We start from the raw sequence: 24,335 nt of genomic DNA, 5'->3' as shown, positions 1-24,335 counted from the left end.
TCTGCAAGAGGTTACTACATTGTGTTTGACCGTTGAAGAGTTTGCAAATAAATAATGACGCCAGAAAGAGATGAGACGCTAATGTTACGGGTGTCTATATATATTATTAAAAATATATAAAGTTAAAATAAATAATATTCCACGATGAACCGTAATAATGAATGTAGAATTTTGCGCCGCACTGCTGAGCACAAACATAATTATTGTTATTATAAAAGTCTATATTCACAACCAGTCCATGCTAACTGCTAAATGTCAGTTTTATTTGTTGAAGAAACTTTAGGTGAATTCTGAAGGTCACGATCTCAACGCGGGGGTGTGAGGGTCGCGCTTGCGCTCAGTTTACAGCCGGCTTAACGCTCACTCAGTCGATTCTCAGCAACGAGCGCTGGTGCCGGTCGTCTAACCGTTACAGCATCAGCCGCGCGGAACGCGTTCTTAATTCAAAATTTAAAAATAAAATCTTTGACATTCGCGTGCCTTGTAAAGAAAGACAAAACGAATAACCACCAAAGATAGTGTAGTGCTTTAACCCAAATTTCTTGTGACGAAAGGTCGACAAAAAATAACGAATAGAGGTGAGTTTGTGATGTTAATTAAATGTTGTCATGTTAGGTAAACGTTTTCGCATAGTCCACAAGAGATTGGAAAGTATTTCAAGGCAATCGCGGTTCTCAGTAAGCTGACTTTGAATTATTGTTTGTAATGAAAAAATGTAGCATTAAGGTAGCTTTACACTACGATGATGAAAAAATATACAATAACCTACACTTAATGTACAAAATTACTGTCGAATGTGTAGGTAGTAGGTAAGGCTGTCTTTATTTGTAAAACAAATTCTGAAAATAAATATATAAGTATGTATTACTAATCAACTGTTCAAGTCAGTATCACTTAAAATTCGTGTACCGAGGGTTTCGTATAAATCAGTCATTATTTGAGTGATGATTTTTTATGATTTGAATTTCCAAATTATCTAAATCCAATCTAAATTATGAAAGACTTCGTAGCAAGCAAAACAATTACGAATACTTACAATTGACATATGCTATTGGTGGTGTAGTGGCTAAGCAACGAGTGGTTTTTGACGTTAAATAAGTGATTTAAAATCCTATTTTCAAGTAAAAATATACAAATTAAGTAATCCAAAATTACAACATTTATTTAATTTGAATTATGATACCTAATTGGCCAATTATCGTGATTCGAAACAAAATATTGCAAAAAACGAAAGTAAAAGAGTATGTTGCCATGCACTGTGTCATGGATATATTTGTTATCAATACATTTGGCAAGATAACTCGGTTAGTATCCAAGGAGAGCGAGATGTTTATATCTTACAAAATCTCTTATTTGCAATCGAGCCGCAAAATTACCAAACCAGTTAAAACAGCCGAATCTTCAGACGCGAGCTAATATAACTTGATTGACGACTTTCAATGACGCCAAAGTTGATAGATTTGCTCACGTTAATTTTGGCGTTGGTATTCCTAATCCTATGTTATTGTATATTTAGTATCCGCACTCAGAGAATCCTTTTAAGCTATTAGTTATTAAGTATCTAAAAAGTCTAAGTCACCGACACAATTTTGAATATTTATACGAAAATTCATTGTATTCTATTTTTTCTATCGAAATTTCACGTTCAAGACATTTTTAAGCCAGGCGTGTTAATAAACGCATGAAGACACTATTCTTATTTAAATTCAGATCAAGGTTAATTGTTATTGCTGAGTTTATGTTTCATACTTACTATTGTTAATATTTAGATAGCACTCCTAACTAAACTTATGTGGAAACATATTGTTATATAAAAATATAAATTCTTATACACCTTTATAATAGATATTCCAAAATCGTGCTAAATACTTTATAAATTGATTATTACCTCTTTCACTGAGGAACTAAAATGGAGAGAATATAAACTAAACTGGACGATGCAAATTGTGAGTTACCTGTAATAAATTATACAAGAGATATTATTAAACTTCATAATTTGTTACTCAATTAAATTTACCATCATCCCAGAATTTCTGTCAAACCGTTTTATGGTACCTTTTTTAAATCATTTGCATCATAAGATCAGTGAAATGTTGCGGTTTGGATCCACTTGAAAATCTCTGGGCTATGGCTATTTTTATCATTAAGGGTAAAATCAATGGAAGAGTCCTCCATTTGTAATCCTACGACATAATGGACCACGTTCCCATCCTTTGAAAACTGATAGTCTATCTAATTAAAAATATAAATTAAAGAAATATATTAAATTGATTGTCTCTTCGTAATATTGAAATACCAGCTTCATACATAGTTTTGCCTTTCTATTGGCATAGGCTAAATAAATTACTGGATCAATTTTGGCGGGACATCCACTGACAAATAACTTATATAATATGTATTTTACTCCTCCTATCTCTTTGTTAGTTTTATTTTTAGAAAATTTATTAAATCGGCATTAAAAAACATTAAAATCTCAAAGCGCAATAATTTTATAAAAGTTAGTAGTTGTTGTAGGTAGTGTAGTGCCATTGAGTACTAGTGTATCGTACCAACGTGTTTGGTTAAGCAATACAGAAGGCCGTCCAGTGCTTTTAGTGCCTAGTATTTGCCACAACTTTGGAATCTTGTACGTTCATTCAATACATACTTGTGTCATGATCTTTAAATAGTAGATACTTGTATTTATAAAGTACTACTTAATGATAGAAGTTATCAGAATACTAAAATAAGTATATCTCATTTCACTTGGATGAGTAACGAATGAAAAGGAAAGATTTAATGTTCGGTAATTTTCGGCTATTTCCGTTGATGTATCAACGTTAGACGCAGAGGCTTAGTTTTTAGGTAGATATATCGAGCGTTCGAACTGAAGGGTAAAGGTAAATCTAATCAAATATCAAATCAACTCAAATAGTTTATAACTGGAAAACAGGATACTTGTTATCCTATTTTCTCTTGACGTTATAAAAACAAAGCAAGGCAAGTCGGTCGCGGGAGATGTCGTAGAACATTCGTCGACTAAATTAGGGACGTTTTGAGAAAAGGAGAGGTCCGAAGCACCCGCAACCGGCGAGCATGTATGAAAAGAGTAATGAATGTAGAGGATCCGCGTGAGGTTTGTAAGGATAGAAGCAAATGGCATTCTATTGTCTCTGCCTACCCTGACGGGAACAAGGCGTGAGTGTGTGTGTGTGTGTGTTATAAAAACATTAAGTTAGCTACAAAGATATAATGTGTTTTTAAAGTAAGGATTGGTTTTGTAAAGAATGGAATATAGGCACCTATTACTTTGAGTGATTGTATTTCCTGACACTTGTTCGTATAGTTTAATCGTTTCAGCTATTGCGTCTATAATAATTATTGTTACTTCTATTGATTATACTTCATAATAACTTACTAAGCTACCTATGCTTAGCAGAAATATGAAGTACTGTTTTCCTTAGGCTACTCTTATCAACTGTAGCACACTACAGTAGAACATTACAACATAACCAGTGGGAGGCTCCCCTGCACAGGATGCCGGCTAGATTATGGGTACCACAACGGCGTCTTATTCTGCCGTGAAGCAGTAATGACTAAGCATTACTGTGTTTCGGTCCGAAGGGCGGCGTAGCTAGTGAAATTACTGGGCAAATGAGACTTAACATCTTATGTCTCAAGGTGACGAGCGCAGTTGTAGTGACGTTCAGAATTTTTGGGGTTTTTCAAGAATCCTGAGCGGCACTGCATTGTAATGGGCAGGGCGTATCAATTACCATCAGCTGAACGTCCTTCGCGTCTCGTCTCTTATTTTCATAAATAAAAAATATTAAATACCTACTTTCTGCAGGTATCACATATAATATAGCTAATTAGTCACCGTGGAATAAAGTTATATTGCGATAAAACTTTATTTATTAAACAGTACAAAAACATGGGATTGAATGTAGAATTATAGTTAATCCTTAAATTTAACTATGTCCATACTATTTTTTTATTTAATTTATTTATTTATTTAAAACATCACAAAATCCACAGAACTTAAATTAGGTTATAATAATACTATTTTGTAGGACTTACAATTGTAAATTGCTTTAATAAGTAGATTTAAGTAATTTTGTATATATACTGTAAGATCAAATATAGAAATTTGGGATTTGATTTTTTTTTTTTGATAGTTAATCACATTAATTAGAACATTCGCATGAATCACATGGATTCTATCTTTTGGCCTAGCGTTACAAGAATTACTGAAACCCTATGTCAATGTTAATTGTTCGAAGTAAATCCATCGAACAGCATTATATTACAAATATTGCTTAGTTGATAATATTAATTACTAATAACCATGTGTTGCCTTTAGTAAGGCAGTACGCGGGTGACCATTGATCGGGCCGGTCTTAGTTACCATTAACCATTACAGGACTGGCCCAAGTAACCATTTTAACCATTATTACCAATGCATTGTAGACATGCAGTACGCGAGTAACCATTGATCGGTCCGGTCCTAGTTACCATTAACCATTTGTCTATAACCATTACAGGACTGGTCCGAGTAACCATTTTAACCAAATAATAGTAGAAATCCGCGTACTCACAAATAGAACCATTAATTGAAGCTATTTAACAAGTGTCATAGATTAATTTAGTATCTTAAGTAAATAAATACTTTTACCATAAAACCAATATCTAACCTATAACATATCTAACCCTAAGTCCAACCCTTTTTATTAATGATACACACTACACAATTATAATGATACCAGGATTACTATTTTTTATACTTACGAAAAATGGTGACGCTCATATCAAGAAGAGGCAAGAATCTATTATATTATAATTAAAACATAACATTTAATTAAATCGTAACAAAGTAAAAAGTATACATTAAATTTTTTTTTCTGACTTTTACATACAAACAACACCGAAGCAAAAAAAATATTGTTTATAAATTTTTCGTTCGTTTGCCTATTTATTATTATTTATAGTACTATTTATTTATAGTTCATATGTCTGTATGGCTAAATACATAACATAACTTTTTTTTGGGACAAATAATTGATGAAATTGTAAGGTTTCTGCTTTTGAAATTTGGCAACTCGACTCTAAGAGCATCTAGGACACATGCATTATTGCATAATTACTATGCAAATTCCCTTGTGCTATTTTAGCAAACATGCCAGCAGCAATTGTGTGGCTCAGCACTTGAACATCTAGTTTTACTCTCATCTTTTGTTTGGTATTTGGATTTAGATGGTCTTTTGTGAGAGATGGTGCAAACACAAAGTTTAGATTACAGTTGTCTTGTTCATAAAATTGGACAATGTGACTCCATTTGGCTACACCTGAAGCAATAAGTATATATAATATTATCATGACCAGTAAAATAAACAAGATATACATCGTGCAATGAGTAGATAATTTACCTGTTCCCTGGTTTCCATCAGCTGATGCTATGTTTGATGAGCATTGTATATTATACTTCAAGAACAGATTTCTAAAGCACTTTATTGAGGTGGATCAAAAAGTGAAACTATTTTTTTATCATATGTTTCAAATTGTGGACAGCTAGTACTATTTATTATTATTTTTGCTACTTTACAGCGTCCACCTGGACGACGTTGGCTGATCAACTAGTTGTAAATATGATTAATCTATTTACTATGATACAGTAAAAACATAGAAACTCATTTCCGATATGTTTGCTGTAAAAGGGGAAAGTATCTGCGATAACGTAATTATTGTACAGATAGAAAATTATGCATGCATTTCTATAAAGGTCGCTGCAAACGAGTCGGTGAGGGCGTTATTACAAGACTTACTTTATGGGTATGGAATATGATGTTTTGTGAACACAGACGACCGTCTGACGGTAATTCGCATCCATAGAAATCTCAATAAGAAGATAAAAGTAGTCAGTAAACATATATGCGTGTAACGTGTTGCCTCACAGGTTACTTAATAGACCACCAGCGTGTCGTGATATAGTATTAATAGAGGATCGTACGAATTCCGAATTCCACCTTCACACGACACGCCACAAGTGAGGATATCATCCCCACCATCTGGATGAGTGGCGGTCCTCCACAGTGCGGTTTTCAAGGAGCTTTCTTCCTCGTACTACAACGCTGTGGAATGAGCTTTCTTGTGCGGTGTTTCCGGGACGATACGACATGGGTACCTTCAAAAAAAGCGCGTACACCTTCCTTAAAGGCCGGCAACGCTCTTGTGATTCCTCTGGTGTTGCAAGAGAATGTGGGCGGCGTTGATCACTTAACACCAGAGGACCCGTACGCTCGTTTGTCCTCCTATTCCATAAAAAAAATCGTACGTCAGCAACGCATAAGTCCGTATTTTGATGATATATATCTAATATCTATATGATGTATATCTAAGTGCGAAAACTGAAATTTACCAAACTAAATACAAATCATATGCTGATTATTTTCACTGTGAGATACATTAATTTATTCGTATTGTCATCATTTTGCATACCATTGCTGTACAAGTTCCTCAATATCCGCAGCGTTGCAAGAGTACGAAGCAATGTAATGTGACAGTCATCCCGCAAGGAATTACCACTTATTCTTCTTATTCGGATTTCTATGCTCGAAAATATTTCTGTTTATCGGAAATTTAATATATCACGCGGAATACAATTTCACTTTATGGACCGTATATTAGACTAACGAAATTTTTGAAGCTATATTTCTTTAGGCGCGTTATGAAAAAATGATGAGAGTGAAATTTTAAGATGCACGCTCAATACTGTAACACAAAAGTAACAGAGTGGAGTTGGTTCCTAAAATTTTCAGACGTGTGCTTCATTCGTTATGTTTTTTTTTTTTGGTTTCTTTTTGGAGGAATAAATAATTTTAATGATTTTTGCTTCGTTAGGCCAAAGAAATATAACTTCTCGCGTGCATAAAAAAAAAAGTGTGTGTGTGTACTTAACACACACACTTTTTTTTGTCGCTTTTGTCACCATCATATCTATGACACATGCCGTTACACAGTTCCGTATACATTTTCTATAAATCGGTACTTCAAAAGATTGTATTCACGTTTCGTCCGTACTTAAAAAAGTCACGTGTGCAGCGACCTTAACGCGCAGACACTGCGATATAATTTCCTCAAAGTGTACGTGGAGATGTATAGAAATATGAGATGCGATACAAGTGAACCGTTCAACAGAATAGAAATTAATTAATTATTTACTTAACGGAGATAAATTATCTCCGTAACAGCGTGATTTAATTAATCGTTAACAGTTGCATAGCGTGAATGCCAATCGTTACGACACGATATTAATTTGTACCGAATTTATATCGATAGTCAAACATTTGTGTGTCAATGCCAGCGTTGCGTACGTGAATGTGTTGTGAGATTGCTTTGCTCTCTGACTTTTAAAGTCAATAATAAAAATAATGAGTTTATCTGGATTATTCTTACAATATATTATACTATAATACAATAATAATAATATAGCCTTTTATTCAGATCTCTTAGTACAATGAATTTTTAAACTTATGTAAAGGACTAGCATTAAAATCTTAAACTTGATAGATATGAATAAATTTAAACTAATATTTGTTGTTTGGTTATCTCTTGCCTCTCTTTGCCAGTCGGCAAAGGCCTCCTCCAACCTTTTCCATTCCTTTCTTTCTTGAGCCACTCTGTTCCATGTGACTCCTGCCACTTGTCTTAAGTCATCGTCCCACCTTTTCTGTGGTCGGCCTCTTTTCCTTTTGCCTTCCCTTGGGTACCACCATGTCACCCTTTTGCTCCATTTGTAGTGTCCTCTTACCAGGTGACCAGCCCATCAAATATACAATATATAATGTACTTAGTATTTTTTTTTAATTGTTGTAGTCATTTAGAAATTAATTTAAAATAAAATAATAATAATTTAAATAAAAATATTAGCCAATTTAAAAAGAATAGCAATGTACACAGTGTCAATACTCGAAACAAACATAAACTCGCAATTCCATCTACTAGGCTCCGTAAATTTGCTAAATATTTTAAAGTGGATTGTGTTGTATTTTATAATAAACTCCCAAATAAAATTAAAATGTTACCTATTAAAAAAATTTAATGTATCGTAAAAAATAAATTAACATCTAAGGCCTATTATAGCGTAAAAGATTATTTGAATGATAAAGATAGTTGGAATTCTAAATGTTGTTAATGAATATTGTTATACTCATTTGAATGCTATTGTAACTTTTGTACTTCATCCTGACTTGCACTGAATAACTTATAAAGTTTTACAGTGAATAAAGATTTTTTGACTTTGACTTTGACTTTTAGGTGTCTATAATATACGTATTTTTATCAAAAACCGAAAAAATATCAAAGATATTATAGAAGAAAATGGAAGAGACCTTCACCCAATGTAGATCCCACACTATTAAGAACTGACATAACATAATTTTTTCTATGTTAAATTTATATTCATTTTTTTATTCAATGAACAAAATTATCTTAATATATATAATAATAAAGACAAACTCGCACAACCTCTATGGTTTATGTGCGAGCGGTAAATTCGCATTACTCAAATCAAATAAAATGTTATAATTCATGATTTCTTAACTGTGGTATGTAATTCTATGATTTTTTTTACTTTCGTAATAAGCGCATCTTCCCATAACACAAGGCGGCATTTTAATGTTGTACCTATATCAAATTGTAAGCAATTCTGTCAACAACAATTGCGTGTGTACCGTTTTCGTATCGAGAGAGCGACTACGACCCAAGGAACCAATTGACTCAATTTAGGCGCTAGTGACATATCTACCTCTACCTATAGATAAATTATCTAAGATGAGTGCAACGTCCATTCAACTGATTTCTGAGATAAGCTTGCACAATCAGTCAAAATTTCCAAAGACTATATAAAAATAATGTTAAAATAGTAATAACATTAAAAAAATTAAAAATATTAAATACTTAATAAAATATTTTTCCTTCTTCTATCATCATTACATACAGTATGCACAATATTATGTTTCCATATATTTTCATAAAATATAGTATCTACATCTCTTCTAATATATAAAATTCTCGTGTCATGGTGTTAAACATTGAACTACTCCGAAACGGCTTGACCGATTCTCATGAAATTTTGAGTGCATATTGGGTAGGTCTGAGAATCGGACATCTATTTTTCATCCCCCTTAATGTTAAGGGTGGTCCACACGAAATTTTAAATTTGTTTGATTATGAGTCAGAATTAAAAAATACATACAACTTAAAATTTTCACCCATCTCATCACCGATCAACAGTTACTTTTGTATCGCGATTTTAATATCGGCAATACAACGTTTGCTGGGTCAGCTAATATATATATACTCATTAACCATTAATTCAAAGCGAAAGTTACATTAATTCAATACGTTTATTAGAAGTAACGGTTAACATTATTTGAATCGATGTAAGAACCTACATTCATCAATCATTTTAATGTCAATGAGATAAATGTAAATTCATTACATTTTAGAAAATGGCAAATCATGTTAAATTGGTTACAGCACTTGAGGCGGTCAAACATTAAAAGGCATTTATTTTCTCAAAATTGATTCCTTTAGAATTCTTTTTGATGTCATTTCTAATAACTACTAGATACTACTACCGCTTCGGAAACAAATGGCGCTCTGAGAGAGAAGAAGCGGCGCAAGAAACTCTCCCAGCATTCTTTTTTGCGCTCTTTTCAATAAAAATATACAATATTGTACAGTCATTTCTATCGCTATTAAATGATCATAATCTAGTCCCAGGCTGTCCGATCATTTAGATATTCAGCAGTGGAGTAATAGGATTTACGACAGCCTTTTTTTATAGATAATGCCTGAACAGTGGCTGGGCACTGTTCACACATTATGTATCTTATGAAGCCTACTAGAATTAATTGCAAGCAATCCCTTATTTCTAGTGTTATAATAATGAAAATCTCTATTAAGAGCGAGAGAGAAAAGGTGACGGTTTTTATTAAAATTTAAAATGACTAAAACACTGAAAAATTAAAAAAAAAAACTTCATACTTAAGATTAAAATATGAGAAGAATGGAATATGGTATAATGTTAATCGGTCGGATGAAATACTTATAGACAACGAAGACTATGGCAAAGTAGCACTATAACTGTATATGACATAGTAGATACAAGTATTCAATAGAATAGAATAGACACCACAGAAATCTAAATAAAAAGGTAATCGTTGTAGTGCGGCAAATGTAGAACTAAGACGAATTAAATATCAGTTTATGGTTTTTGTAGATTGGAATGTTTCATATGATGGCAATGTTTCAATCTTAATATATATAAATTACGTGACACGTTGTTTGTCCGCGATGGACTCCTAAACTAATGAACGGATTTTAATGGGGATTACTTCATGGAGTGCAGTTTGGTAAAACTTGAGATATAGGATAGTTTTTACTTCGATTAGGAACCCATAATTATTTTTATTTTCAATATTTGTATGGACATATTTTCTATGAGATAATTTAGTGACTCACGCTTTGACAGTTCCGCTGTGAAACAATTTCATTATAAAAACAGGGAGCATTTTTTACGAAATACTTAATTCTTGATGTTTTGAAATATAATTGGCAAATTCCTATAAAACAGTATTTTTTTATTATCTACAGAACAACGTCTGTCGGGTCTGCTAGAATAATATAAATCATAATTTTATAACTTGTATGAAATTAATAACCTTCTGAATTACACGAAGATATTTTGTCTTCTAAGAAATATCGCTAGGCTAGAGTAAATCAGGGATACAATAATAATGAAGAAATAATTAATTTCATTTATAAAAGTGGCTATATTTCTCGATATATGATTTGATATAACATGAGAATACACATTAACTTCGCGACGGTGAAAGCAGAGAAAGTACATAAATAAAAAAGAAATGCCTAAAAATTGTTGTGGCAGCACTTGTACCAGTTAAAACTGGTTTGAAGATACACAAATCGTAACTGTTAATGTATTCATATTCTCAAATTGAATAATTGTGTTTTGTTTTGCATTATATTGATCTTTTTGATAGATGTATGATTATTGACTTGACTATTGACATTATTTGTGGAATATAACTAATTATAATTATTGTTTTCATTCTAAAAATCAATTTTTATATAATACTAGCTGACCCGACAGACGTTATTCTGTATATAATAAATAAAATAATGTTTTTTATGAATTTGTCAATAATATATCGTAACATCAAGAATTACTTCGTAAAATATGCACCCTGTTGTCGTAATGAAATTGTTTCACAGCAGAACTGTGAAAAAGAAACAAAATTGTTTGTTATTATTTAATTCCGAGCATTTTCATATTTATTCACCTTTTAAACCTTCTCTGGACCTCCACAAATAATTCAAGACTAAAATTAGCCAAATCAGTACAGCCGTTCTCGAATTTTAGCGAGACTAACGAACAGCAATTCATTTTTATATATATAGATATTGCAAAAGCTGTAATGAAACATAATTGGTATAGACTATGTAAGTAGGTACTTACACTTATTAAAAATATTTAATTATAAAAATATAATGCCAGTAAATACCATTGTAATTTAGAATTTCCTGTTGGCAATGCTTCTGTTCGTGACTTAGTGTATGTAGATCAAATTTGTTACAAAAATATTATATAAATCAATCATGTCGTTTTCGCGTCATCGAACAGCCTAGCGAAACTCTCCAAGAAAAAAGCATTTGTATGAAACGTGCAGTCATTGATAGATTGACAGATGACGTGTATAACCTTGTAAAAAACGGAGACAGCCGATTCGCTTTCAAACTCAGCCGGATTATACTTAATCGTCTTATTATTGTAATTACTATTTCAAACTTATGTCATATCACTGAACGTTTCATACTAAATTTCAATTTTTACTTAGGCAGGCTTACCTGCCTGATACGTAGTATTAACATCCTCTTTGTCATCGAATATCGACTACTGGAATAGTATATTGGAATATTTTTACAGAGCAAAAATAATTTAGTATAATTTAATTATTTTCCTCACTGTTACCAAGAGGAGAACGTGTAAAGAGGATGCAATTGGTACATAGATTGCGATACATCTATGGTGGAATCGCTTTGCCTTCGTATTGATGGGCGATACAACCAGGGGCGTGCATATCATATAGGCAATTAGGCAGTGCCTTACTAGTTATGAATCTACATAAATATAGCACTAGTGTTAAAGTTAATTTACTACCTACGATAGGCTTATCTACAGATTCCATATACGAAGCAAGCAGCGTTTCATACAACTTCGTCTAACGTCGTACTAAAGCGCAACTAAAATTAGATAGCAACCGGTTTGAATAACGTATCTCTAGTTACGGATACATTGCTATCACCGTTTAATGACAAAATATTAGCTATCCATGGTTATGTCCAATATAGTTATACGGCCGATTTCAGTAACGTATCTCTGGTTACGCATACATTGCTGTCACAGTTTAATGACAAGATCTTATCTATCCATACTTATTTCCAATATAGTTATAGTCCAATGCATTATGTCGATAGGTTATTGAAATGTAAGTAAGCGTAAAAGTATACATTTATCTACCTCTAGTAAGTTAAACTTAGGATAGATAGGTTATTGAAAACGGCCGTTAATCGACAGTGCCTACCGTGCTAGAAGACCAATGCACGCCCCTGCGTACAACATACAAGTACAACTTTTATGAAGATCTATTTCTAACGTGGGCAAAAAAGTTATATTGACATCCAATTTTAACGCGTTCCTTATTTGTTCTATTCCATTCTTCATTTTTTTACGGAAAAGGAGGACAAAAAAGCGTGCGGGCCACCTGGTGTTAAGTGATTACCGCCGCCCACATTCTCTTGCAAAAACAAAGAATTCACAGGATCGTTGCCGGACTTTAAGGAAGTTGTACGCGCTTTTTTTGAAGGTACCCATGTCGCATCGTCCCGGAAACACCGCACTAGGAAGTTCATTCCACAGCTTTGTAGTACGTGGAAGAAAGCTCCTTAAAACCGCACTGTGGAGGACCGCTACACATCCAGATGGTGGGGATGATATCCTAACTTGTGGCGTGTCGTGCGAAGGTGGAATTCGGCGTCAGGAATCAGATTAAACAGCTCTTTGGAACACTCCCCGTAATAAGTGAGGCTACTGTGGTGTCTGTGGAAGGTATACCACAAGTGAGCCAGTGTCACGTTAAAGTATTTGTTTTCAAATTTGAATGGCAATGATGGGTGCTTAAAATTGAAACAATTTTCTAATTTTATACCTGAAACAAATATACATACTGAGATTATAAAGAACATACACAAATATAAATAATTAAATTATTAAATATAAGCATTTGGTGATATCTACAACTTAATCTATTTAATATACTTATTTACACAAAATATTCACATAAGGAGTGAAAACTAGGGAGAGGAGACATTTAAAGAAGTTGAACGGGCAACTTCAGCATGTATTTAATTGTACAAAGAAGGTTGCATTAGAGGACAATTGAAGAACAAATGATCCACGTTACCCCCATCTAGGACACATTCACAAAGAGAACTGCCCAAATATTACCAGACTGACATTGGTTAGTGACATAGTAATATGTTGACAATTCGAGATATATTTTAATGTCGAGTGACAGTTGTTCTACTGCACAATGACTCTACAATTAAACAATTCGAATAATTTCACGCTTTTATTAGCTTCACCTTTCACAAACAAACATACATAATGTTTGTTTGTGGCGCGATTTTGACCCACTTAAACAGCCAGGTTTCGTTCAAACGTCGATTGTCATCGTGACAATACATTAATTTGATAGAATTATTCCATTTTTCAATTTGCAAAATAATATTTTTGTTAATTTATAAATTTTTCATCGAAAACACTATTTCGATATTTTCTGTAGTATTCACGCGATTTCACCCTTCCAATAAGTGTCAAACTATATACTGTATAATGTGTGTTTGTTTGTTTGTTTGAACGCGCTAATCTCTGGTACTACTGGTCGGATTTGAATGATTCTTTCAGTGTTGGATAGTCCATTTACCGAGGAAGGCTATATGCTGTGTTTATTTTTTTCAAAATTAGGGATCCGTAAAAAAAATTGCTATTTTGTAACACAAGGTGTAAAATCGGAAACCTATTTTTGCGTGCGCTGCAAAAACTATTGACAATAGAACAAAATGATCTACAATATATAATATAGGCAATATTTTATTACTTATAAAACTATCGCGTGAATTATACTTTATATGGCAAAACAACGTTTGCCGAGTCAGCTAGTTATTTCTAAATCGCGTGCGCCAGTCATGAGCACGTCGTTGACGCCAACCCAAAAGATTTCCCCCTAACAAAAAGTGCCCAACGCGGCTTTAGAAGTAATCACTTCAGAAATTTTATGAATTTACCTAAATGTCAAAGCGGACTATTCTCAAGTTGCGCACTATAATCCATATATATATAAATCTCGTGTCACAATGTTTGTCCTCAATGGACTCCTAAACTAATGAACGTATTTTAATGGTGATTACTTCATGGAGTGCAGTTTGGTCCAACTTGAGAGATAGGGTAGTTTTTATTTCGATTTGGGACCCATAAATATTTTTATTTTCAATATTTGTTTTGTATGGACATATTTTCTATTAGAGAATTTAGTGACGCACGGTTTGACAGTTCCGCTCTGAAACAATTTCATTCTAACAACAGGGAGCATATTTACGAAAAAATTTTTGATGTTTTGAAATATAAAACAGTTGTTTTTTTACTATCTACAGAACAACGTCTGTCGGGGCAGCTAGTATTATATATGTACAGAATAGCTTCTCTAATATTACCTCAATTCTCAAGAAATAGGAATCACGTTGCCTGTCTGCAATAAACATAATAGAGTTATCACTTATTACTTTTGCACAAGTAGGTATTGCACGCAAAGGTAACGTAAGTAATAAGCAATTTGGAAATAAGTAACTCAAATCAAAACAGATACAATATAATCTAGTGTCGTTATCTCTCGCAAGAAACGTGAGATAAACCATTTACATCGAATCCATGTTTCATAAAAACTATTGCGGTTGTTAATGTTTCTTATCCACTATCTGTTATAGTTATCTGAAGGATTAGTGTTATTATTATAAACCTGAATACGTACTCACAATAAGGTTTGGCTATTTTATGATTGCAAAATGAGATATAATCAGCAAAGTTAAAATCCTTGGAATAAATGATTGAAGGTTTGATATCATGTGGGTGCATTCAGAGTAATAGGTTAATTTACTTTACTAATTCTAGTAGACTTCATAAGATACATAATAGCTTTAAGGGTAAATGTATACACTTTTATGATGAAGTCCCAGCCACTGTTCAGGCATCATCTATAAATAAATTTTAATGTTTTATTAAAAATGGCTCTATCGTAAATCCTACTACTCCATAGCTGAATATCTTAATGATCCAACGGCCTGGGACTAGATTATGATTATTTTATAGCAAAAGCAATGACAATAAAATATTGTATAATTGATTAAAAAGAGCGCAAAAAAAAATTTTGGGAGAGTTTCTTGCGCTGCTTCTTCTCTCTCAAAGCGCCATTTGTTTCCAAAGCGATAGTAGTGTAGTAGAAATGACATCAAAAAGAATTCTAAAATAATAAATGATAATCATAATTCAATTTTAAGAAAATAAATGCCTTTAATGCCATTAGTGCAACGTTCCTTAAAACAATTAATAAATCAAAAAACATTATAACATTAAAAAACACTGCGTTTACTGCACACGACGTCATGCGACAGAATTGCCATCTAAAGTTCTAATATTTAACTAGTAAACGAATACATCAACCAATTATCAAAAATACATAGGTATTAAAAAAAACAAAATTCAAACTTGCTAAAGTATCAAATTCATCTGATTCCCGCAATTAACTTTAAGTACGTGTATGTGTTTGAGCGGTGTCAGTGTAGTAGTGCGATTCGATACCTCTCTGTTTTGAGAACGCGTCCTTAATATAAAGTAACGATCATTACTGATACATTATTGTACAAAATAATTAATAACTTTGTTGACTCTCCACTCCTACTTTGTCATATTTGCTTCAAATGTCCAACAATAGGTCATCGCTCCACCAATCAAATATTTTTAGTGCCATTATTTAGAACTAATTATTGTAAAAATAGATTTCTGATCAAAGCTTGCAGAACACACAATGAATGTTATAACCAAATAGATTCGATGTAATATGCACGAATTTGTATCTTTTGTTAAAAAAAAATGGTAGCTATAGGTTATTTTTGTATCGGTAAGTTACCTAATAGACTCTTTAAACTTTTGTATTTTTTATCTAATTATTTTTAATAAGCCTTAAAACTTCACTATGTACTGATGATCCGACTGTCTAATTAAAACAAAGCATGGCGATGGCCCTCGCGGGTGTTGACGCAATGTGATTTGAAACAGGTGCGATGTATATTGTCACGTTATAATACAGTTGCTATTAGACAGTCGGTATTGGGTGTTCTGCTGTACTTCAGGACGCTCACCCAAAAAAGTTGATCAAGTAGCCACCCCATCTCGGTTATCCCAGCAACGGGCGCGGTAGCCTTCCATTGACCTGAAGTAGATGGTTCCGAAAGGTTCCTCGGCGGTAACCCGTCAAACGTGGTGGAGGTAGCTTTACCGACACGGGGGCTATGGGGGAGGGGAGCCCACTGGGAGGCTACCAGTGCTCCTCCGTTGGCGTTGGACTCGTAGTGGCTTGGTGCTAGGTGTCCATAGGACAGAAGTCGGGGAGATTGTTATCAATTTGCATGCGTATAGCATATCTCTCAATAGGAGACGGCCAGTTTAGGCTGGGTCCCGATCTCTGCCTTCGGTTCGTATGGGCGAAACGTCTGTGGAGTACCGCGACTGGGGGTGCTTGCCGCCTGGGCGAACGGGCGAAATTGAACAGTCGTAATTGGTTGTCTGTGGCCCTCTACGTCTGACCAACGAGCTATACCAGGCCTGGAGCGAAAGCTGTTGTGCTGTAACCTATTGTAGGCGGTGTGTGTTGGGATTCTAGCAGTTAGAAAGGCAGACAGTAAGTACCGCCATCCGACGTCGGGCCGGGTGCGCTGTGGGGGGTTGCCAGCCCCCCAAACGTAATAAGCATCGTTTGGAACTATTTTGGTTAGTCTCATATTTATTCACAAATAAAATATGAAAACAAAATTTTATGAACGATGCGGGGCTCGAACTCACGATCTCTGGTCCGTGCCAGTGCTCTCCCAACTGAGCTAACCGTTCGAGTGACGTATCGTCATAAAATCTTGTATGCTTTGTTCAACTCTCAGTTAAATAGTATATTAGTCCTAGAAGTGAGGGTTATCAGGGAATAAGGGGGTTAATATTTATTGTTTATTATAACTTTATGTAATATAAATAGCTGTAAGTTTCTTAATACATATAAATGAATAAATAATGCGAAATATCTTGATCGCAGATAGGAATTTCACCAAATTGGAAATATTAACTTTCACCCAATAAAGAATTGTAAAACGATCAGTTGCAAAGTTGTTTTGAAGTCAGTTGAATAAATTAAGTCTTACAAAATAAATGAAGGTGCCGCTCATATAATAAAGTATATTTCACTAATATTTTAATTATGTTACAGGTAGCGATATAATAAAAATCTTCAAATTAATTAATGAAATTTAAGTATGTTACAGGTAGCGATATAATAAAAATCTTCAAATTAATTAACCTAAAAAATACAAAAGACCTATGGGGCCATTCGACTAATATTGTTAAATACATACTTGACATTATAGCACCTGAATTAGCAATAATATTTAATGAATGCATAGATGAGGGTGTGTTCCCTGACCTCATGAAATACAGCAAAGTTATACCTTTGTTTAAATCGGGCAGTTCTTTTGACCCTGCTAATTTCAGACCTATTTCAGTGCTGCCTGTTTTTAGTAAAATTTTTGAAAAACTTTTGCTTCAACAGCTACAAATGCATTTTTGTAAATTAATGAACAAAAATCAGTTTGGTTTCACTAGGGGTTTATCAACAATTAATGCGGGTACTAGACTCATTGAGCACATCTTTGACGCCTGGGAAGAGTCACAGGATGCATTGGGCATTTTTTGTGATTTGTCAAAAGCATTTGACTGCGTCCACCATGAAACTTTACTCCTAAAACTAAAGCATTATGGAGTGAAAAATAGAGCCCTAAATCTGTTAAAATCATATTTAAGCGAAAGAGTTCAGATAGTCGATGTAAATGGCAAACGGTCTTCGGGTAAACCTGTGCGAATAGGTGTTCCACAGGGTTCTATTCTCGGTCCTTTCTTGTTTCTTATATATATTAACGATCTACCGTTTGTGGTAGATGATAGCCATGAGATTGTATTGTTTGCTGATGATACTTCACTTATTTTTAAAGTGAAGCGACGTGCGGATATTGATGACGAGGTAAGCAATGCACTCTCAAAGATAGTGCGTTGGTTTGAGACGAATAATCTGCACTTAAACAGTAAAAAAACAAAGTGTTTACGGTTCATTACACCAAACACAGCGGAGGTACAAACCAACGTACTTATAAATGACCAGAGATTGGAACTTGTGGACACTACGGTCTTCCTGGGTATCACGTTAGATAAAAAGCTTCAGTGGGGTCCACATATTACCCATCTAGCAGATAGACTCAGCTCTGCGGCATATGCAGTTAGAAAGATTAGAGAGTACACGAATGTTGCGACCGCTAGATTAGTGTACTTTAGTTATTTTCACAGCATCATGACGTACGGTATATTACTATGGGGTCATGCTGCTGACATTGATATAGTGTTTGCTCTGCAAAAGAGAGCTGTTCGTGCTATATATCAGCTTGGTTATAGACAGTCTCTCAAAGAAAAATTTAAAGAAATAAATATTATGACTGTTTATTGTCAGTACATTTATGAAAATTTAATATATGTTCACAAAAATCGTCACCTTTTTGCTCTTAATAGTGATTTTCATTATTATAACACTAGAAATAAGGGATTGCTTGTAACTAATTCTAGTAGGCTTCATAAGATACATAATAGCTTTAAGGGTAAATGTATACACTTCTACAATAAAGTCCCAGCCACTGTTCAGGCATTGTCTATAAATAAATTTAAATGTTTTATAAAAAATGGCTCTGTCGTAAATCCTATTACTCCACTGCTGAATATCTAAATGATCGGACAGCCTGGGACTAGATTGTGATTATTTTATAGCAACTGTACAATATTGTATATTTTTATTGAAAAGAGCGCAAAAAAAAAGAATGCTGGGAGAGTTTCTTGCGCCGCTTCTTCTCTCTCAGAGCGCCATTTGTTTCCGAAGCGGTAGTAGTATCTAGTAGTATAAGAAATGATATCAAAAAAAATTCTAAAGGAATCTATTTTGAGAAAATAAATGCCTTTTATGCCTTTATTAATAATTCAATGAGAAATATAAAGTCTTGAGGAAAAGCCACATTGGTAATTTAATTAATTTTTCACGACGAACAAAGAATTTGGTGATTATATTTCATTATGCATAAATTTACGAAGTTTAATTTAATTTGCTACAGTTATTTTTATATCACGTTTTCACAGAATTATTAATATTATAAATTATGAATAGCTTGCAAAGTAACAATTTCAGCCAGTAAGAATTGCAAAAATTGGTTAAAACTGAAAACTTTGTAATAGGCGGCTTTTATTATTATTTTTATATATCTTAACAAAGTTAGTCATTTATAGGTTAAAGATCTAAATTAAAATGTCATATTTATTTTTGCATCTAGGTATCGGCTATCCAAGCAGCTATTGGGTACACAAATTATTTTCTTAAGTATATAGAGAGTTGAACTAAGCAAACAGAATTTTATAACGAGGCGGTACTCGAACGGTTAGCTCAGTTGGTTAGAGCACCGGCACGGAACGCCGGAGGTCGTGGGTTCGAATCCCGCATCGTTCATAAAATTTTGTTTTTCAAATTTTATTTGTGTATTAATCCTAGCAGTGAGGGTTATCACTTAAAAAAACATAACATTTTATATAAAATAGGTACTTAACAATAATAACATTTTTAATATTATATATACTAACTTTTTTTTTGACAACAAGGGACGAGACGAGCAGGACGTTCAGCTGATTGTAATTGATACGGACGTATCATGAATCTCAATGCAGTGCCGCTCAGGTTTCTTGAATCCAAAAATTCTGAGTGGCACTACAACTGCGCTCGTCACCTTGAGACATAAGATTTTAAGTCTCATTTGCCCAGTAATTTAGTGAAATTAAAAAAATTAAATGAAAAAAACGCCGCTGTGGTACCCATAATCTAGCCGACATCCTGTGCAAAGGGGCTCCAACTATTTGTGTAAATAACATGAATCATGAAATAATATTGATCGCAATATAGTCCCCTCAGTATAACATGGGCCGCCATATAAGTGACGTCATAGTTACGTCAGGTCTAGAAAAACATTTCAAAAATCACTATGCCACTATATCCAATGATAGGTAACTAGTGCTGATGTCACGCAGACGATAATGAGAAAAGATATCGATGTCAAAAATACGTAGTTTAACAATAGGATGTCCGGAACGTGACCATGAATGCTTTTTTACTCCTAAATGTACTCAACGCACCTTAAGAAGGTTTTTCTTAAAATAAATGGATGTGCGTGTAGGGTTGCCAACTTTTTTTTTACAAGAAATAAAGTATATTCAGGTCTGTGAAGAATATTAAACAATATTTTAGAAAAATGAACAGTATTTTATTTATTTATTGTTTTAAATACATATTTTTTTGAAGTTCTCGCACAACTTACTAATATAATCTTGTTTAAAACTTCATACGCATATACACCTACAATTAAATAAAATTAAAATAAATTAGGTAATTCACGGTCCACGTAAAAAATGGTTATATGTCCTGAGAATGAGAACGAAAACGCATACACTCGCATGTCTGTCACTGACAGTCTTGAATATTTGACATTGACAGATTCGTTCAGAAACTCGGTGTGATTTGTTTGTGGCTATGCTCACGCTGTGCATCAGTGAGCGCCCTCTGACTAAATAAAACAAAGTGTGAGCGAGTAAGTATAACACATAATGTGTTTGCATGCTGAAAACAGTATTTTGTATACTTAATTTTGTTCAACAGTAAAAAGTATAATTTAGTGAAAAATAGTATAATACTGTTGAAAACAGTATAGTTGGCAACCCTATGTGCGTGTAATCTTTACCCGCGATTGAAGTTAACCTTATAATAATTAAATTTAGTCCAATAATTATTTCATGTTTTTTGTCCGCAATGAACTCCTAAACTGCTGAACCGATTTTGATTAAATTTTGAAAACCGTGTGCAGTTTGATCCAATAACATTTCATTATTTTTTATTTTAACTTGCGATATAAATTGAAATGATATATTGAAATTTATTAAATTCTCGTCCATTGGTTGAGTAGACATATGAGTCGCAAGAGGCTTGGTAGCTAAAGTTGATCAACTAACGTCAGGGTGTCGAATTAACGTGACGGTGTGCCCGCGAATCATAAAATTTGACTCTGATTATTTTTCCCTAACGCGCCAAAAGAATAGTATAACTTTAAAAAAGATATTTAAAGAAATTCCCCAGCTATATTATTATTGCTAATTGAGTACCGTTCACTACCGTCTCGAAAACTGTTGGACGAATATTAATACGCGTACCTATGGCGTGAAATCACAAATTTAAGTTTTGCTAATTATTGTTAGCTTGTTAATGCCCTTTTATTATATTTACGTATTGATTCATGTCGGTACGTATATCTACTATAATCTGTACATAATTATACTTACTATTACTTAAGGCGACACTAAATGCCAGCGACCTTGAGCGATATGAGTTCACGGCTGCCGGCCCGCCATCTATGTAACAAAGACAATATTTTCAAAATTCTTGCGTGGAAAACAGTTTATATGCTTACAATCCTCGTTATTCACTACTAATCTGAATAAATGAACCTACACAAAAAAACTAGAAGCTATGAGAATAACTTTTCTGAGAGAAGTACCAAAAATGCCAAAAAACTTGTTTAACTTCGAAGAAAAGTGGTAGTTCAAAAAGGCTCGGCAGTGTTAACTATAACCAACAGCAAGCATAAGCAACCTACAAATAAGACTATAAGGATATGTGTAACAGGATTAAATAGTGTTCATAGCTCGAAATGCTATACTTTCACCACAAAACTTGTCTAAAAACACCATGTTTGTGTGTAAGCAGAAACTCTTCGCCTTAAGGCGACACTAAATGCCGGCGACCTTGAGCGATATGAGTTCACGGCTCCTATGTAACAAAGCAAATATTCATATTCTTTGACACTACTAGCAATTGTTATAATATTTAGTCTGACATTTGTTTTAAAGTTTAACGTTCGTAGCATCTAGGAAGTGCGGTATTTGCAAGGCCTTGAGGCGATATAGTTGCGACATTGCAGTTCATTACCTTGCTGTTACCAGCGTCATGCATTACCTACATTTCATTACCTAATTTCCGGGAATGTCTCTACTGACACAAAGAGAATACAACTAATCAAATCACGGGTATTGTCTTTTCTTTAATTTGTTACAGTTATTGTGTTTCTATTTCTACCTAAATTTTAAGGTTTGTGTATTAAGTAATGTTAATTTGCTAATATTATTCGTTTCAGAACTAAGCACCTAGTTGGTTACTAAGAAAGAAATTGATCTCACAAGTTGGGATTGTGTTACCAGCGGGGTTCGATTAGCAAATTGAACAATAATGAATTAAGTTATTGGCTATGGTATTTTGAAGTGAAAACTTCTATAGAGGCGTTCACCACTTTTCTTAGGGTGGTTATAAAATGTTAAACTCGCGTCAGGGCATGTGACCTGATCGCAAAAAAGCAAATTCGCAAGACAGACGTTGAAATTTGATTTTTCTGAGAGACTAACTTTTTAATGTAATATAAATATTTGTGTAGGTACGATAAATTTTTGTGTACGATAGCGCAATAAATGGATAATGTATTTAACCACATAAATGACAGTACCTACTTTAAATACTGATAAATAAAGCAATTCGTGCTAGTATCTTCCCTCACTATTCCAAAGTATTTAAAAATGCACGTTAAAGTTTTAGTTTTCACTTCTGGTGGCACTCCTGGAGTGCAATCCCTATTTTTTAACTTGTTATTTGTATGAAAATGGTAGATAAGCTGTTCCCGTACAATATGGATTTGGAAATTGGTATGCGGATTCAGGTTCGAGGTTCAGTGAGGGTTTGCATCTGGATTCTAAATAATCTTAGATTAGAGATCGAAAACTAAATCACTTTTTCCAAATCCATAAATCTATCTAAGTATACTAATAAATTGAGAGCTGAATTCTTTGTTCGAAATGTTATACTGCGAAAACGAACCGATCATAATAACAGGTACATATACTTTACCAGTATTCAATGAAGGTTTTAGTATATGGTATGGAACCTATGTCTATTTAACTAAGAAATATCTATATATTCGCAAAACAAATAATTCAGTGAAGCAACTGACATGAGCGGGCGCGGGTTACTTAATATAAATGGCAAAACAGCGTTTGTCAGGTCAGCATTATAATAATTATAATAATAATAATATTGACACACTTTCTACACAAATTATCTTGCCCCAAGTTAAGCATATATAACCTGTGTTATGGGTTACAAGACAATGATATATTTAATACAATATACTTACTTAAACATACATAAATACATTTAAACATCCATGTATCGAAATGCCAGAATAGGAAAATGGATCAAACCTGATTTTCAAATAGAGTTGCCAAATTTTTCTAGAAGACGAAGAGCAAGTTCAGTCATAAGGAAGGTAAAGAAAAAGTATTAAAGTTAATTATATAAAATATTTTTTCACATATTAAAGTAACATTATGTTATTATGTGCTTGATTTAAGCGAGTGACTGTGTTAAGAAAGACCTAAAATTTATTTAGGTTAGTTAATTATTGTTAGTCTATTTTGTATGTTAATGTTATGGCTGGCCAAATGATAATGCCATATAGTAATTTTTTTTTAAAAGAGAGTTTTAGTGATCTCTTTTTTCTCTTGATTATTAAGTACCTACATCCACACGAAATAAAGTACAATATTATATTTTTGAGTACGAATGGCAACCCTAAAATCGACAGAATATAGAAATAGTCAAGCAAGCACCGAAGTCGTTAACACAAATGTAAAATACCTACAATATCAAATATTTCAACCTCTTTTTGTACCTATCTATAATAGCTATCTATCTTAAAAAGATTAACGAGCATTAAGACTAACAAAC

The 24,335-nt window shown here is 33.4% G+C and overlaps 1 protein-coding gene across 2 annotated transcripts in view; it reads left to right on the top strand.

Moving 5' to 3' along the window:
• The first annotated feature begins 361 nt into the window (after positions 1-361).
• LOC126977502 (estradiol 17-beta-dehydrogenase 11-like) overlaps positions 362-24,335 on the top strand; it is a 90,762-nt gene continuing 66,788 nt past the window's right edge. For both annotated transcript variants that reach the window (XR_007732217.1, XM_050826349.1), the window contains exon 1: positions 362-578. The gene's annotated coding sequence lies outside the window, so the exon portion shown is untranslated. The remainder of the gene's footprint in view (positions 579-24,335) is intronic.

Source organism: Leptidea sinapis, chromosome 45 (assembly GCF_905404315.1).
Source record: "Leptidea sinapis chromosome 45, ilLepSina1.1, whole genome shotgun sequence".
Taxonomy (NCBI): domain Eukaryota; kingdom Metazoa; phylum Arthropoda; class Insecta; order Lepidoptera; family Pieridae; genus Leptidea; species Leptidea sinapis.
This window is presented reverse-complemented; position numbering and strand designations above follow the sequence as displayed.